This window comes from Suncus etruscus, chromosome 17 (assembly GCF_024139225.1).
Source record: "Suncus etruscus isolate mSunEtr1 chromosome 17, mSunEtr1.pri.cur, whole genome shotgun sequence".
NCBI classification, from domain to species: domain Eukaryota; kingdom Metazoa; phylum Chordata; class Mammalia; order Eulipotyphla; family Soricidae; genus Suncus; species Suncus etruscus.
Window position 1 is genome coordinate 32,735,658 of NC_064864.1, and position 17,626 is coordinate 32,753,283.

The 17,626-nt window shown below is 36.6% G+C and overlaps 1 pseudogene; it reads left to right on the forward strand.

Moving 5' to 3' along the window:
* The first annotated feature begins 9,684 nt into the window (after positions 1–9,684).
* On the forward strand, positions 9,685–10,185 carry LOC126033741 (ras-related protein Rap-1A-like; annotated as a pseudogene).
* The last annotated feature ends 7,441 nt before the right edge of the window (positions 10,186–17,626 follow it).

Genomic DNA, 17,626 nt, shown 5'->3' on the forward strand with positions numbered 1-17,626 from the left:
TCCAGTATATTATATGTCCACTTGCTAAGACTGAGTTGTTTTGTCAGATTGTAAGATATGATATATTTATCTATAGTATAATTATTTTTACTATAGCACTTTATTATTAGTTCAGTGTCATTTTTGTGAAATTTTGTAAGTTATCAACTATTGCCCACTTCTCTATTGTAATTGCATCTTATGTAATTTGTGTAAATATATGCAATAATGAAATCACAACACATGGGTGGTAATATGTAATGTCACAACTGCTGTGGTTAAAGAATACACTGAATTTCAATTGCTCTTTTTTATAAGAAAGAAACATGTGATAACACTGGTGCATTAATAAAAGGAAATCTAATATGTAAAATTTTGGTTTATATAAACTAATGAATATGATTAGGTTTATTTACAAAATAAATGCTGCTATTAAAAAATAAGAAATGTCCAAGATTAAAGGAGACTATGGAGATGTGACAAGTTGTATCACATTCTTTTTTTGTTTTGTTTTGGGGGGGTCACACCTGGCAGTGCTCAGGGGTTACTCCTGGCTCTACGCTCAGAAATAGCTCCTGGCAGTCTCGGGGGACCACAGGGAATGCTGGGATTTGAACCAACATCCTTCTGCATGCAAGGCAAACACCTTACCTCCATGCTATCTCTCCAGCCCTGTATCACATTATCACATATTATTTAGTCTGAGATAAAAAATTTTGTTCTATAAAATAACGTAAGAAAAGTGACATGCGAATGAAGCATGCGTATCACATAATATCAATTCACCAATACTGAGTTTCTGACTTTGACTATACTGCATTTATATAAGATGTAAACATTTGGGTAAACAGGATAAAGGTAACAAAGGAATTCTGTTCTATTTGGGGGAACTTTTTCATAAATTAAAAACAACTTCACACTGAAAACTGTAAACATTAAAATATGAAACATTTAAAATGTCATCAATGTTTATTATATAAAGCAGTGATATATGATCAATTTGCTAAATATCTCTTCTAGAAAACTCCTGCTAGGAACTATTTAAGTAAACTGAGATAAACACATGACAATGTTATTTAAAATCACATAATAACTCCCAAAATCTAAAGAACTGGCAGAGCTTGTAAGTGGGTCTAAATCAAGTTCTTATATACTGAGTGGTAAGTAGATTTACTGTATTGTCAAGCATAATTATTACCACACTAAAACTCTCTAATATAAAATTTTCAATTAAAATAAACAAAAATAAGAAAACATCTGTGGAAGAAGTGTCAATTAAGATAATAAAAATGGATATCAAGGAAAGATAGTCAAAATGCCATCATTCTAAGGATGGCAGAAGGTCTCTATGAATAACATAGGTCACTGCCTTTAGACAAGAACAGGAGTGGCTTTTCTAGATACCAAAAGACATAGAGCATAGCAGAATTACCCATTATGAGTGTCCCGTGTAAGTTTAATAAACTTATTCATTATGTTGCTGCAGAACTCATGTGTGTGTGTATGTGTGTGTGTGTGTGCGCATGAGTACTCACTTCAATTCTTCACTAATCACTGATTGTGCACTAAAACCAACGCCTACATCACACAACCAAAACACCCCTTAGTAAGGTGATGATGTCACCCACCACACTACCACCCTCTAATACCTGGTGGTAGAACCAGAAAAAACAAAGGCACCAAAGGCTCCTCACCAGTCCCTCCTAGACCCACCTGCTCCAACCTTTAGCCTGGGCCCCTCCTCTTCACATCAAAGCCTCAAGGTTCCTGTGATTTTAAGATCCTGCTGATTAGAGCAGAGTAATGTGTGAGAATGGTTACTGACTCACCACTGGAATGTTTCTGGTCAATAGTTTCTGGCTCCTGCTGAGATATGAGATTAAGATTGCAGCACAGCTGCTTAAGCCCTATGCTTGGTTTCAGGCCCTCACACAGCCCTTTCCATCAGTGACCCAACAATCCTGGATCTGTTCTCCATATCTGTTTCTAGTTTCAGCTGTATCTCACTAAAACAAGGTCAATTCAGTGCTGCCTTTAATACTCAGGAATCTTTCAGTCAGTAAGTTGTTTCAGCACATACCATATGTAAATGTTATGTAAATATTTTTCTAGGTGTTGGGAATATCACAGTGAACAAATGAGGGAAAGTAATATACAGTAGTTAAGAAGATACTATGGAAAAAAAAGATCCTATGGGGATAGACCCATTATGTATAGCACTAGTAAATAATAATACATAGTATTTTTATTATGTAATGATCTAACCCCATGGTAGTTACCCCATGATAACTAGGGGATTAGACCATTAAGGCTCAAAATATAATCATTCTGTGATTGTTTTTATTCATATAAAATAGGAAAAATAATGATAAATCTAATTGAATAAGACTCATATGAATTATTATAGACATTATGTGTAATACAACTCCAGGCACAGAGTTACTTCTACTTATCTGGTGATTGTCACTGTCATGGCACTTAGTTTCCTTTTCTTCAAAAATAATCCTTATAGTTTCATATTCAATCAGCCAGAAGACAAAATTCATAGAGCTGTCATACAGCACTTTCTCTTTCTTTGCATTCTTTTTTTGCTCCACCCCTTTGCATTATTTTTAATATTTATTTTGAATAAACATGAGATACAGTCACAAAATAGTTAATGATTGAGTTTCAATCATACAATACCCAACACCCAGTGCATATTTCCTGCAACCAATGTCCCCAGCTTCCTTGCCTCACTCTCACTATCCAGCATTCCCCGGAACTGCTTTTATAGCAGACATTTTTTTTTCTGTCTCCCTCTCTCCCTCACTCTCTATCTTTCTCTTTCTCACACACATACATTCTCCTGCTCTCTTCCTTTCTCACACACATTCTCTCCCCCACTTTTAAACACTGTTTTGCAATGTGGTTACTGAACTTGGTTTTTTTCCAGGTTTTAGCAATGGTGAACAGTGCTGCGATGCATATAGGAGTGCAGATGCCTTTTCTGCACTTCATTGTATTTTTGGCCCCCAGGGCATATTCTCAGCAGTGGATCATATAAAAGATCAGTTCTTAGTTTTTTTGAGGAATGCCCACATTATTTCCAAAAAAGTCTGAACCAGTCTATATTCCCACCACATCCATGCCACCAATGTTGTTCTTCTTTATGTGTGCCAATCTCTGTGGTGTGAGGTGATATCTCAGTGTAGTTTTGATTTCCATCTCTCCGATGATTAATGATGGTGAACATTTTTTCATGTGCCTTTTGGTCATCTGTATTTATTCCCTGGGAAAATGTGCAAATCTCTCCATTTTTTATGGGTTTAGATGTCTAAGTTGTACAAGTGTCTTATATATCTTAGATATTAACCCCTTAACAGAATGGGATTGGATGAATAGTTTCTTCCATTCCATTGATAAATTGTATTTATATTCTGGTGCTCATTTCCTTTGAGGTGCAGAATCTTAATTTAATGTAGTACCATTTGTTTATCTGCACTTGTACTTGTTTGGTCGGTGGTGTTCTTATCTTTAAAGATAAATTTAGCTTCAATGTCATGAGGAGTTCTGCCTGTTTCTTTCTATATACCTATGGTTTTAGGTCTGATATCAGGATCCTAAGTCCATTTTGATTTGAACCTTGTGCATGGTGTCAGGATCTTGCAGTTTCTTGCACATATCTGACCATGTTTTCTAGCACCACTTGTTTAAGAGGCTATACTTGCCCTAATTTTAATTTTTGCTTCTTTATCAGAAATTAACTTATACACCTATGGATCTGTCTCAGGATATTCAATTCTATTCTACTGTTTCTGAGACTTTATTTTATTTCAGCACCGTGCCAGTTACTACTGCTTTGTAGTACAGTTGTAGTCCAATTGAAGTTGGAAAAGGTGATGTTCCCCATCTTCTTTTTCTCAAGGAATGCTTTAGCTATGAAATTGTTTTCTATATGAATTTAAGAAGTGTTTGCTTTATTTTTTTAAATCATGGTGATATTACAGAAATTGCATAGAAACTGTACAATGCTTTAGGGAGTATTGCCATTTTAATGTCAATCTTCCCAATACATGGGCAGGGGGTATGTTTCCATTTTCTTGTGTCCTTTCTTGTTATTTGAAGAAGTATTTTGTAGTTTTTTTGTATAGTATTTAACCTCTTTGATTTAGTTGATTCCAAGGTATTTGATTTTATAAGGCACACTTGTGAATGGTATTTTTTAAAAAATATATCTTTGTTCTCTTTCATTTTATAGGAACACCATGGACTTTTGCATGTAGATTTTTGTGGGGTTAATTCTAGGGCTCACTAGTTGACTAATTTCTAGGGGTTGATGACTGCTGCTTGCAGTTCACAGTATTCACTGTGTTTATGTTCGTGCTGATCTTGAAATGACAGGTCAGCAGCAAGGAGCAGCACATAAGAAACCACTCAGGGTCAAGGGAGAAAGTACATTTAGTTAGGGGTGTTGAGCAGCCACTTGAATCTTACTGAGTCAGCCAAGCTTCTAGCACACTGCTGCTTTCCATGCCACTTTTATTATGCAGAGTTTAATGTAAGTTATCTGAGGGTCAGAGTTGATGTAATTAATGGTAAAACTGAGTTGATGCAGATGTACCCTCTGCATCTATTGATATGACAATATAATTTTTCTTTTATTTATATGATGTATAAAGTTGATTGGCTTGTATGTTAAACCATCCTTGCATCTCTGGGATGAATCGTTTTTTGTCATGGTGTAGACCTTCTTGTTGAATTGTTGGACTCTATTTGCTAGTATTTTGTTGAGGTTCTTTGCATCTGTGTTAATACAGATTATCAGTCTGTAATTTTCATTTTTGTGGTGTCTGTCTGCTTTTGGTATCAGGGCTATGTTAGCTTCATAGAAACAATTTAGGGGTGTTTCTGTTTCTTTAATTTCCTTTTGTTCTTGGATAGGCTTTTCAGTTTCAATTTCAATTTCCTCAATGTGGTAGTTCTGTTCAGTATTGGAAATCACCTTGGTTCAATTTTGGGAAGTTCTAGGAATTCAGCATTTATCCTTTTTCCTAGGTTCTCTCATTTTGTGGCATAAAGGTTCTCAAAGTAATCTGATTACCCTTCGAATTTGTAGTGAAATTTCTCTTCACTTATAATTCTATTTGTTTAAGTTTCTCTTTCTTTGTGAGTCTTGCTAATTGTTTATTAATTTGTTTAATTTTTCAAAGAACCAACTCTTGCTTTCATTGCTCTTTTGGATTGGGGATTCCATTTTGTTTTTTTCTGCTCTAAGTTTTATTTATTTTGGGGGTTGGGTCACATCTGGTGGTGCTTAAGGGTTACTCCTGGCTCTGAGCTCAGAAATTGCTCTTGGCAGGCTCAGGGGACTATGTGGAATGCAGGGATTCAAACCACCACCTGTCCTGGATCTGCTGCTTGCAAGGCAAATGTCCTTCCTTGGTGCTATCTCTCGAGCCCCTCTGTTCTAAGTTTTATTGTTTCCTTCCATTTATCTGATTTTGGCTCATTTTCAAACTTCTTAAGCCCTGTCATTAGGTTATTGATGTAGAAACTTCCTTTCTTTCTGAAAATGCTTGCGTGCTTAGCTTTAAATTAGTCTGGTACCATGTTTACTGTGCTGCATAAATTCTGATACTCTGTGTCCTCATACTAGTTTGTTCCCAGGAATCTTTTTATTTCCTCTTGGACCCACAGATTGCTCAACAGTGATCAGTTTAATTTTCAGGTGTTAAAGCTATATGTCCATGCCTGTTTGTAATTCACTTTTACTTCTAGTGTACAATTGTCTGAGAAAATAGTTTATACAAATTGTATTCCCTTAGATTTTATGTAGATATGTTTTGTGACCCAGAATGTGCTCTATCTTAAGAGAATGTCCCATGTGCATTGGAGAAGAATGTGTATTCAGCATTTTGAAGATGAAAAGCTCTATATATTATACACAATGGAATATTATGTAGCCACCAGGAGAGATGAAGTCATGAAATTTTCCTATACATGGATGTACATGGGATCTATTATGCTGAGTGAAATAAGTCAGAGGGAGAGAGATAGACACAGAATAGTCTCACTCATCTATGGTTTTTATGAAAAATGAAAGGTATTTTTGCAATAATTCACAGAGACAAAAGAGAGGGCTGGAAGGTCCAGCTCACGACATGAAGAGTGATGAGTGCATTTAGAGAAATAACTACATTGAGAACTCTCATAACAAAGTGAATGAATGAGGGAAGTAGAAAGCCTGTCAAGAGTACAGGCGGAGGTGGGGTGGGGAGGAGGGAGATTTGGGACATTGGTGTTAGGAATGTTGCACTGGTGGAGGGGGTGTTATTTACATGACTGAAATCCAACTACAATCATATTCGAAATCACGATACTTAAATAAAGATATTAATAAGAAAAAGAATGAAAAAGAAAATACTTGCTGAAAAAATTTTTATTTCTCATCTATATGAAAGTCAGTACAGGTCTGGTATGAAATTTCTGGGTATTAAAGATCTTTTATCACTTAGAATAAAAAGAAAAGCTCTATGTATATCTACTAGCCCCCTCTCTTCCATTTCTTACTTCAAGACCACTATATCCTGGTTGAATTTTAGCCTGGTTCATCTATCAAAAGGTGACAGAGTGGTGTTGAAGTCTTCAACTATTACTTTGTTGTTCTTGATATTTTTATTCAAAGCTATTAGCAGCTATCTTAAGTATTTTGATAGCTTTTTATTGAACATATATCTGTTTAGGAGTGTAATTTCCTGATGATTTACTTATATTTGATTATTAAGAGGAGATTTTCCCTGTCTCATAACTTTTTTAATCCTGAAATTTATGTTGTCTGATATTAGTATGGCCTTTTTTGTTTGTTTGCTTGTTTGTTTGTTTTTGGGCCACACCTGGAGATGCTTAGGGGTTACTCCTGGCTATAAGCTCATAAATCGCCCCTGACTTGGGGGACCATATGGGATGCCGGGGGATAGAACGGCGGTCCATCCTAGGTTAGCACGCACAAGGCAGACGCCTTACGCCCTGAGCCACTGCTCCGGTCCCACAGTATGGCCTTTTTTTTTTTTTTTTTTTTTTTTTTTTTGTGGTTTTTGGGTCACACCCGGCAGTGCTCAGGGGCCACTCCTGGCTCCATGCTCAGAAATTGCTCCCGGCAGGCACGGGGGACCATATGGGACACCGGGATTCGAACCGATGACCTTCTGCATGAAAGGCAAACGCCTTACCTCCATGTTATCTCTCCGGCCCCCAGTATGGCCTTTTTAATGGAGTTATTTTCTTGAAGGGTTGACTTCCAACCTTTGACTTTGAGTGTCTGTTTGCTCTGAATTTTAAAATGTGATTTATGCAGGCAGCAGAATGTTAGATTCAATTTTCTGATGCATTTACCATTATGTTTTATCTTGGTTCTTTGTTGTCTCAAGTTGTTAATTTTCTGTATCACTGTCCTTTTCTACTGATTTGGAGGTCTCAGGGGAGTTTATATTGTTGAGAGATTATTTTGCAGCGATTTAAGCTTCAGCCTGCTTGTCCTCTGACCGGTGTGGATGGGTAGGTTGCTATACCCTTTGTTGTGCTTTTGTTGATTTGCCTTGATCTAATGCTGCAAGATACGGTTGTTTAAGATTTGCTGATGCGCCTTGTGGCCCACATTTACTATAATGTGGCTACACTATAGATCTGCTATCGCAAGCTGTCAGTTTCTTTCAACTTGTTTTCAAGTATTTAGCCACTTCTAGTGGGGCTAGAGTCACTCCCTGCACAGTGCTTAGAAATCATTCTTTTTTTTGTTTTTGTGTTTTGGGTCACACCCAGCAGGCAGCGCTTAGGGGCCATTCCTGGCTCTACGCTCAGAAATCGCTCCTGGCAGGCTTGGGGAACCATATGCGATGCCGGGATTGGAGCCATCGTCCTGCATGTAAGGCAAACACCTTATCTCCAGGCTATTTCTCCGGCCCCTAGAAATTATTCTTTTCATTGCTGAAGACACATGTGTTGCTAGAGATTGAACTCAGAGTTCCTTCATGCAAAGTATGTGATCTAGAACTTTGAACTTAAATACAAGTCTTCAATAAGTTACTTTTTGTTTAATTTTTCTTTTTGTTTTAGGGAACACTTGGTGTGTTCAGGGGCTATTCTTGGTTCTGCCCTCAAGAATTACTTCTGGAAGTCTTGGGGAATCATATGGGATGCTAGGAATTGAAGCTAGGTTGGCTGTGTGCAAGACAACCACCCTCTCAATTGTACTATTACTCTGGCCCCCAATAAGTTATTTTAAAAAATATGTTTCCATTATTTGTATGATGCAATCACAGAACTCAGTGACTATTCCTGGCTCTATGCTCAAGAAGCACTCTGTGTGGTGCTCAGAGACCATATATAATACTAAAAATTGAACTAGTGTACAAAGATTAACACCTGTACTATCTCTCAGCCACTAAATTATTGTAAAATAAAATAATTGCTTTAAATTATGCATATAGAGTTATTATTTCTATGAATATTAATCACAAAGCAAAACTATCTGATAAATAATCATCACAAGTAAGCATTTCTTGGATTTCACTGATATATTCCCTGAAAAGGTGCTGAGATAGTTTGATGGGGGTGATAACATACACATCAAACGTCAGCTTCACAGATTCACAACCATTAGTAAGTGAGTCAAAGGGAAATATTATCCATACTTACAGGCAACCTGGGCTTTTGATCCCTTAGACTTTGAAGTGCCATATAAATTCTAGTTGATATAACAGAATTAAAGTTTTAGTCTAACTCCATCTTCCAGAAATAGGGATGTGGTTTAACTCCAGCTTTAGTCTTCTTCCCATAGTGTGGTCAAGGATAAGAAAAACATATTATTATATTTATAATCTTGGTGATATCATTCTATCACTGATTTAATATGGTAAACACCTTGTGGTTTCCCCACAGAAGAAAACAAGTGGTAAAATATTTCTCAAGTCTGGGTACTTGCAATAATGACAAATTATGTTCTTAGTTATGATGATACTGATAAGCAAAATTATTTTCATCTAGTTTGTTATTTACCTCTTACTGAACTGCAGTGTCATTATTGTTGAGCACTCAAGTCAATGCTGATAAAAGTAATATAAAGCCTCAAAGTGTAATAAACACAGCAATGAGAGGGATAAAAATGGAAAGATAGAGAGGAAACAAAACATTCAAATCAAAAGTTAAGTTTGTTCTTAGGAAAGATGTCTTGCAATATTAGAATTACATAGTTTCAATACTATATAAATGTGAAGTATTACTAACAACCAAAACAGTGAAAATAACACTCTCAACATCAAGGGACTTAATATACCAATTAAGAGACACACAGTGGCAAAATAGATCAGAAAATTGAATACAACATTCGGCTGCTTGCAGAAAACACATTTGAATAGTCATAGCAACACACACTCAAAGTTAAAGATTAGAAGACAATCTATTCAAGAAAACAACTACCTTAAAAAGACTCCCTTAAAAATCCATACTGATATCAGATGACATAGACTTCAGGCTTAAAAAAGTTATGAGACAGAGAGGCAATGGGATGGGGTGAGGCGCGGAGCCCAGGGTGTCACTGTGTTGAGCTGGAGCTGGAGCTAAAGCCCCCCGGAGAGGAGGGAGGAAGGAGAAGGAGGAGGAGGAAGTGGAGGAGGAGGTGGAGAAAGTGTTGGACCCTGGGGATTGTCAGTATTTAGGGACCACATCATGCTTGAGTACAAACTAGTGGTCCTTGGTTCAGGGGGCGTGGGAAAGTCTTCTCTGACAGTTCAGTATGTTCAGGTATTTTTGTTGAAAAATTGTATATTAAGAATGGCCAAGGGTTTGCACTAGTATATTTGATTACAGCTCAGTCCACATTTAATGACTTACAGAGCTCAAGGCAACAGATTTTATGTGTTAAAGGTACAGAAGATGTTCAAACGATTTTGGTTGGCAATAAATATGATCTGGAAGATGAGTGAGTAGATGGCAAAGAACAGGATCAGAATTTAGCAATAAATATGATCTGGAAGATGAGTGAGTAGATGACAAAGAACAGGATCAGAATTTAGCAAGATGGTGGTATAGAACTCTGCCTTTTTAGAATCCTCTGCAAAGTCAAAGATCAACATAAATGAAATATTTTATGACCTGGTCAAACAAACACATAGAAAAACACCAGGGGAAAAGAAGAAGCCTAACAAGAAATCATGTCTTCTGCTCTAGAGCCACAGTAAGCAGCAACTCTGAGTAAGACTACAGGAATGAAGAAGTGTTGCCTTGTAAACTGCCAGCATTCTAATCTTCAAAAAAAATAATTTGAAGAGGATTCTCCTGTTTTATATATTATGTGAAAAATTTAGATCTTATATTGGTTTGCACAAGTCCCCTGGAGAAAAAATTGCTCTGTGTGTATCTCCTGAAAAATAAGACAACAGTATTTCTCCTTTGAAATAGCAGCTATAAAAGATGTGAAAATATACTTGCCTCTAATATGATTATGCAAAAGAGTATGGATGTATTTCAAATGTTGACTATTACTGCGACACTCAAATGATTTCATATTGACCTTTTTAATCATGATTTATTTCTATTGATATAAAAAACGTCAAACTATTATACTTTATATCTGTAAAGATAAAAAAAATTCCCCCCAAACTCATTGCAGCAGGTAATTTATTAAGTGACATCATATTATATTTAAAACTATGACATATCATTATTTCAATATATTCTAGTTAAAATTGTTCATGATGCTTTAGAATAATAGATCTTTTATAGTAAAAAAACTGGTATTAGTAATTTTTATGGCTTTAAAAGCTAAAATATATAATATATGAAATATACAAATATACTGAACTCTAATATTACTTGTGCTTTACTGTAAGATTAAATTGTAGCTTTTATAAATGATTAAATTTTAGTACATTTCAAAAATAAAAAAGAGAGAAGGTAACTTCTTAATAATCAAGCCATAACTAAATCATCAAGAAGAAACCATACTTCTAAACTGATATGTGTCCAATAAAAGGCTATCAGAACACTTAAAACAACTGCTAATAGACTTGAATAAAGATATCAAGAACAACATAGTAATAGTTGAAGACTTCAACACCACTCTGTCACCTTTTGATTGATGAACCAGGCTAAAATTCAACCAGGCTTTGAAGGAATAAATGGAAGAGAGGGGGCTAGTAGAAATATATAGAGGTTTTCATCCTCAAAATGCTGAATACACATTCTTGTCCAATGCGCATGGGACATTGTCTAAGATAGACCGCATTCTGGGCCACAAAACATACCTATATGAAATTGAAGGAAATACAAATTGTATAAGCTATTTTTTTCATTTGTACACTAAAATTAGAAGTGAATTACAAACAGGTATGAAGATATAACTTTAACACCTAAAAATTAAACTGATCACTGTTGAGCAATCAGTGAGTAAGAGAGGAAATCATAAAGGAAGTAAAAAAATCATGAAAACAAATGAGAATGAATAAAAGAAGACATGAATTGTCAGAATTTGTGGGACACAGCACAAGCAATATTAATTGGAAATTTTACAGCTTTGTTAATATCCATCAGGACAAAAGGTCTACATAAACAACTTAATGGCACAAGTTAAGAAATTGGAAAATAACCAACAAAATGAGCCTAAATCAGATAGGTAGAAGAAAATAATAAAACATAGAATATAAATTGGACTGGAGCCATAGCATAGCGTTAGGTGTTTGCCTTACAAGTGGCTAATCCCAGATGGACTCAGGTTCGATTTCCGGCATCCCACATGGTCAGGAGCGACTTCTGGGCAAAGACACAGAAGTAACCCCTGAGCACCACCAGGTGTGACCCAAAAGCCAACTAACCAACTAACCAAATAAAAAGCCACATAGAACATAATTTAATAAAACTAAAGGAGGAGTGGGAGAGAAACTGGGATATTGGTGGCAGCAAATGTGTACTGTTGAAGGTGGTGTACATTCTATGACTGAAAAAGAACAATTTTGAAACCATGGTACTTAGAATAGTTAAACAAATTAATTAATGAACTGGACTCCCCAAATACAATCCAAAAGATCAATTAAAGCAAGAGTTGGCTTGGGGCCGGAGCAGTGGTAGGGCGTTTGCCTTGCATGCGCTAATCTTGGACAGACCGCAGTTGGATCCCCTGGTGTCCCGTATGGCCCCATGCCAGGAACGATTTCTGAGTGTATAGCCAGGAGTAATTCCTGAGCGTCACTGCATGTGCCCTCCCCCAAAAGAAGTGAAAGAAAAGGAAAAAAGCAAGAGTTGTTCTCTGAATAAAATAAACAAAATCTATAAAAGAATTAGCAAGATTCACAAAGAGATTCTGGTATCCCTCCTGGCCCCCCGGACCTGCCAGGAGCAATTTATGAGCACAGAGCCAGGAGTAACTACTGAGTATCATAGGGTGTGGCCCCAAAACCAAAAAATAAAAATAAATAAGCTCATATACCATGACCAAGAAGAACTCATCTCAGAGATACAAGGATAGTTGAACATAAATTAGTCTACCATATCATAAAATAAAAATTATATGATCATATCAATAGGTGCAGAGTATGCTTTTAATAAACCCAACACCCATTTTTGTTAAAAATTATCAACAATGGGGCCGGGTGGTGGCGCTAAAGGTAAGGTGCCTGCCTTGCCTGCGCTAGTCTTGGACGGACCGCGGTTCGATCCCCCGGTGTCCCATATGGTCCCCCATAGCCAGGAGTAACCCTGGTGTTACCGGGTGTGGCCCAAAAAAATTATCAACAAGATGGGAATTGAAGTATCTTTTTTCAACATTGTCATAGGAATTTACCACATTCTGTAACAAATATTATACTTAATAGAAAAAAACTAAAAGACCAATCTCTAAATCTGGCACAAGACAAGGTCGCCCATTCTCACCACTTCTATTGAGTATAGTACTGGAATTACTTGCCATACCAACTAGGCAAGTGCATCCAGATAGGAAAGGAAGAATTCAGGCTCTCATTGTTTGCAGTGATATGATGTTATATTTAGAAAATCCTAAAGATTCTACAAAAATGCTAGAGACAATAGTTTTGTATACTAAAGTGGCAGGCTACAAAAGTAGTATAAAAAATCTATGGCATTCTCTATACAAATAGTGAGAGAGAAGAGAAAGATATTAAAGTAACAATCCCATTCAATTGTACCTCAGAAAATCAACTACTTTGTAGTCAACTTAACCAAAGAGTGAAAGACCTGTACAAAGAAAACTACAAAACACTGCTTCAAATAATAAGAGAACACAAGGAAATATAAACATATTCCCTACTCATGCATTGGAAGGATAAACATAATTAAATAGCAATCAATCCAAAAGCATTATACATATTTTATGCAGTCCCTATAAGCATACCCATGACATTTTCTTTTTTTCTTTTTTTTTGAATATAGAAAAGGATTTTATAAAGCAAAGTATTATAAAACAGAAGAACAGAATACTAATTCTTTTCTAGTTGCTATTGTAGCATGAAGTTGAGTCCACTGCTGATATATCCAGGGTCCCCAAATATCTCCCAAATTGAGAGACCAACTCCCATTCTTGGGGAGACCTTGGCAATAATCGTCCGCAATAAATGATCCAAAGAGGTTTTGGGGGACAAAAGGTTTGGCCAAAAGAACCTAATCCTCCCTGGTTCAATCTCTCTTCTCTCCTCTCCTGTCTCTGTGTTTCTCTCTGTCTCTGTCTCTGTGTCTCTCTGTCCCTTTCTGTGTTTCCCTCTCTCTCTTTTTTTAAACATTTTCAAAGAAACAAGTCAAACACTGTATGGAACAATAAACTTTCACAAATAGCTAAGGCAACTCTTATGCAAAAGTAGAGAGGAGGCATCACTCCCAAATTCACACTGTACTATAAAGTAGAATTATTAAAACAGTATGGTATGGAATAAAGATAGACCATCAGATCCCTGAAATAGACTTGAATATATTGAGACTTACCCTCAGGTATATTATGAATTAATCTTTGATAAAGGGGCAAGAAATAGAATGTAGCGAGGAAAGCCTCTTCAATAAGTGGTGTTAGGAAATTGGTCAGATACAAGCAATGTGAACTCAGACCTCTCTTTAATGTCAAAATATCTTTAATGCACAAAAGTCAAACGAAAATGATTAAAGACCTTGATATAATACCTGAAACCATAGATTCATAAAGAAAATATAGGCTAAACACCTCATGACATTGAATCTAAAGGCATCTTCAAGGATGAAACACCATTAGTCAAACAATTAGAAGTAAAGATAAACAAATGGATTACATTTTTTAAATTTTATTTAAAGAAAATGCATCTCATCGTTGACATAACTAATATAACACATTAGTTTCAAGATGACAGAAAGTAAAGTTATTAAAAATAGAAAATAGAAAAACTAAAAAAATGGAAAAGAAAAAGTTCAGTAGCAAGTATATTTGTGAAAATTATTGTATCACCAATGAGCTCATTAAAGCAATAGCAGAAGATTTAGTTACTCTTATTATTAAGATAAAAGTTAAAAATACAGTAAAAAAAGGTGTGTGTGTGTGGCAGTTGTTGTTGTTTGCATAGGTCCAGCAAAATATGGGCGAAATAAGCCTTTGGCCTAAATACAGGGAAACCTTACCCAGGAGAAAGCATAGCATACCTCCTCAAATTGTCCATCTCACATGGGCTAAGTTTTCTTTAGTTCCGTTTTAAAAGTTTCACAGATTCACAGTATAAGCCTTGAGCTTTGTTCTCATGTATATCATCTGTCACCAAAGACACAATGGCATCTTCTCTAGCCACATGTCAGTTCATCCATGTGTTGCTACATCTGTACTGATGCTATGCTTTCTTTTGCTATTCCATCTCCTTACCCATGTATTCACTCCTTTCAGGTTTTTAATTTCTAAAATGTTTTCTGTGCTGAAACCATGCCTCCCCTTCAGAATAAAAGGTTTATCTTTTAACAGCCTCTAATAATTTCACCTTGAGATGATTATGGTGATTTCATTTTCTTTGACTGACATCCAGTGTTAAACACAATCTCTCTTGGTATGCTAGTTCTCTCATTCTTGCCACTTATATATTGTATTACTCAAAACTCTTTCATTATATATTTTTTCCAGAAAAATTCTTGCACATTCATGGCTTTAATTATGGCTAAAAGTTGGTGGCTTTCAAGTTCTGATTTAAAAAAGTAAACGGGGCCGGGCGGTGGCGCTAAAGGTAAGGTGCCTGCCTTGCCTGCGCTAGCCTTGGACAGACCGCGGTTCGATCCCCCGGTGTCCCATATGGTCCCCCAAGCCAGGAGCAACTTCTGAACTTCTGAGCACATAGCCAGGAGTAACTCCTGAGCGTTACCGGGTGTGGCCCAAAAACCAAAAAAAAAAAAAAAAAAAAAAAAAAGTAAACAACCTTCAGACCTTCAAAAAACGTTGTATGCTGTCAGATTAGTACTCTGCTCAATGTGCTAGGCATAGACTTTGCATGCAGACCAGGAGTTGATCTCTAGGACCACCCTGAGAACTACCAGGAGCAACACCAAACACAGAACTCAACTTTTTTTTTTATTATTCTTTACCCCATATATCACATATATGATCGCTATCTCTGTCACAAAATTTATTTCCATGGGGGCCAGAGTGGTGGCGCAAGCGGTAGGGCATTTGCCTTGCTATGCGTTAACCTAGGACGATTCGATCCCCCGACATCCCATATTGTCCCCCAAGCTAGGAGCGATTTTTGAGCACATAGCCAGGAGTAACACCTGAGCATCACCGGGTGTGGCCCCAAAACTAAATAAACAAACAAAAACTCTAAATTTATTTCCATGAAAATAAGAACCCAGGAGCGGAGAGATAGCACAGCAATAGAGCATTTGCCTTGCACCGTGGCCGACCCAGGACAGACCTGGGTTTCATTCCCAGCATCCTATATGTTCCCCTGAGCCTGCCAGGAGTGACAAAGGACAAGCAGTAACCCCAGAGTACCACCAGGTGTGGCCCCAAAATAAGCAAGCAAACAAAAAACAACCAAAAAAAGAAAGAAAGAAAGAACCCAGTAGAGAAGTAGTACAGAGGTACTACCTATATATGTACTACAGTGTGTATAGTACTGCCTTGCATACAGTCAATCAGATTCAATACACTCCCTAGCACTGCATGTGGTTCTCTGAGCCTCTCAGAAGTAATTCCTGAGCACAGAGCCAGGAGTAACACTGATACATGTGGCTCCAAGCTCCCACTACTTTCCACACACACACACCCCAAAAAAGTGGGGATTGTGTCTAATTTTCTTTTCTTCTTTTTGTTTATGGGTCACAGTTGTTAAGTATGAGAAAGAAAGAGCCAGTCAAGGTACATGATTTTCATCCAGTGAAAGCAGAAGAATGAGAAATCAACTCTTTGGACACTACAATCCCTTTTTAACTCAAGGCCTTTTGGGGATATCTGAGAGGCTTATCAGGAGAAGACTGAGAGTTATTTGGTCCCAAGATGCGGCAAAAGGCCTCAGGATCATGTTTTGGGGGTAGCAGAATCCTGGGTTTCATGCTTCAAATTTTTTTTTGCCCAATGCTCTTGTTCAAACACTAGAGGGCGCATGGTTCTCATAATCTTGCCTAAATCTGTCCAAAAGCCCTTTCTGAATAATCTCATTAAATGAAAAAAAAAAATTGTTGAAGGTAATCTCTTGTGCTGAGAATTAGCTTATGTGATTCTCTCATACTATATATGTATATAGATGCACACATATATATATTCAAGTAAATCTACAAAAATAAATGTCAGAAAACATAAAGGACAAATACTGTTAGGATTACACTTATTTGAGGTACCTAGAATAGTCACAAGTATACATGGGAAAAACATAGTAGTGGTTGTTGGTAGTTTTGGTAAAAAATATTATTATTTAGTTTGTAAAGTGTTTCAGTTTGGAATGATGGAAAATTCTGGATATGAGAAGTGATGATAGTTACACAGCAATTATGTTTAATAATGGCAAATAATTTTTCACGTTAAAAATCAGTAAATAAGGGGGCCGAATCAATAGCACAGTGGTAAGGTGTTTGTCCTGCATGCAGCCAACACAGGATGGGCTAGTTCGAATCCTGGCATCCCATATGGTCCCCCAAATTCTGAGTGCAAAGCCAGGAGTAACTCCTGAGCGCCTCCGGGTGTGACCCATAAAACAATCACCAAAAATAAAATCAACAAATAATATAAATGTTAGAACACAGCTAAGCCATATTTTATAATTCAGAAGTATATGTTTTTTACAATATATCACAAGACAACTCTTCACCCCATACTACTTGATGCTTCTCAGTGTGGTTTTAATCATGTTGGAATTTATTGTTTCTGTAAAAAAACAATTGGCACACACTACTTTGAAATTTCCCATTTTCCAACTTGGGACATTCAATTCCTTTATTTTAATTTCTGGGGTTTCATTTCTGTATGTTCTCACTTCTCTATCATGCTTCCTAAATAAAAACATTTCCATCCTTGATTCTCGGCATCCCATATGGTTCCTCAAACCTGCCAGGAGTGATTTATGAGCGCTGAGTCAGGATTGACCCCTGAGTACCACCAGTCTGTAAACAAAAACAAAAAATAAAATAAAATAAAATAAATTGTTATTGGGCAATATTGATTCCTTCA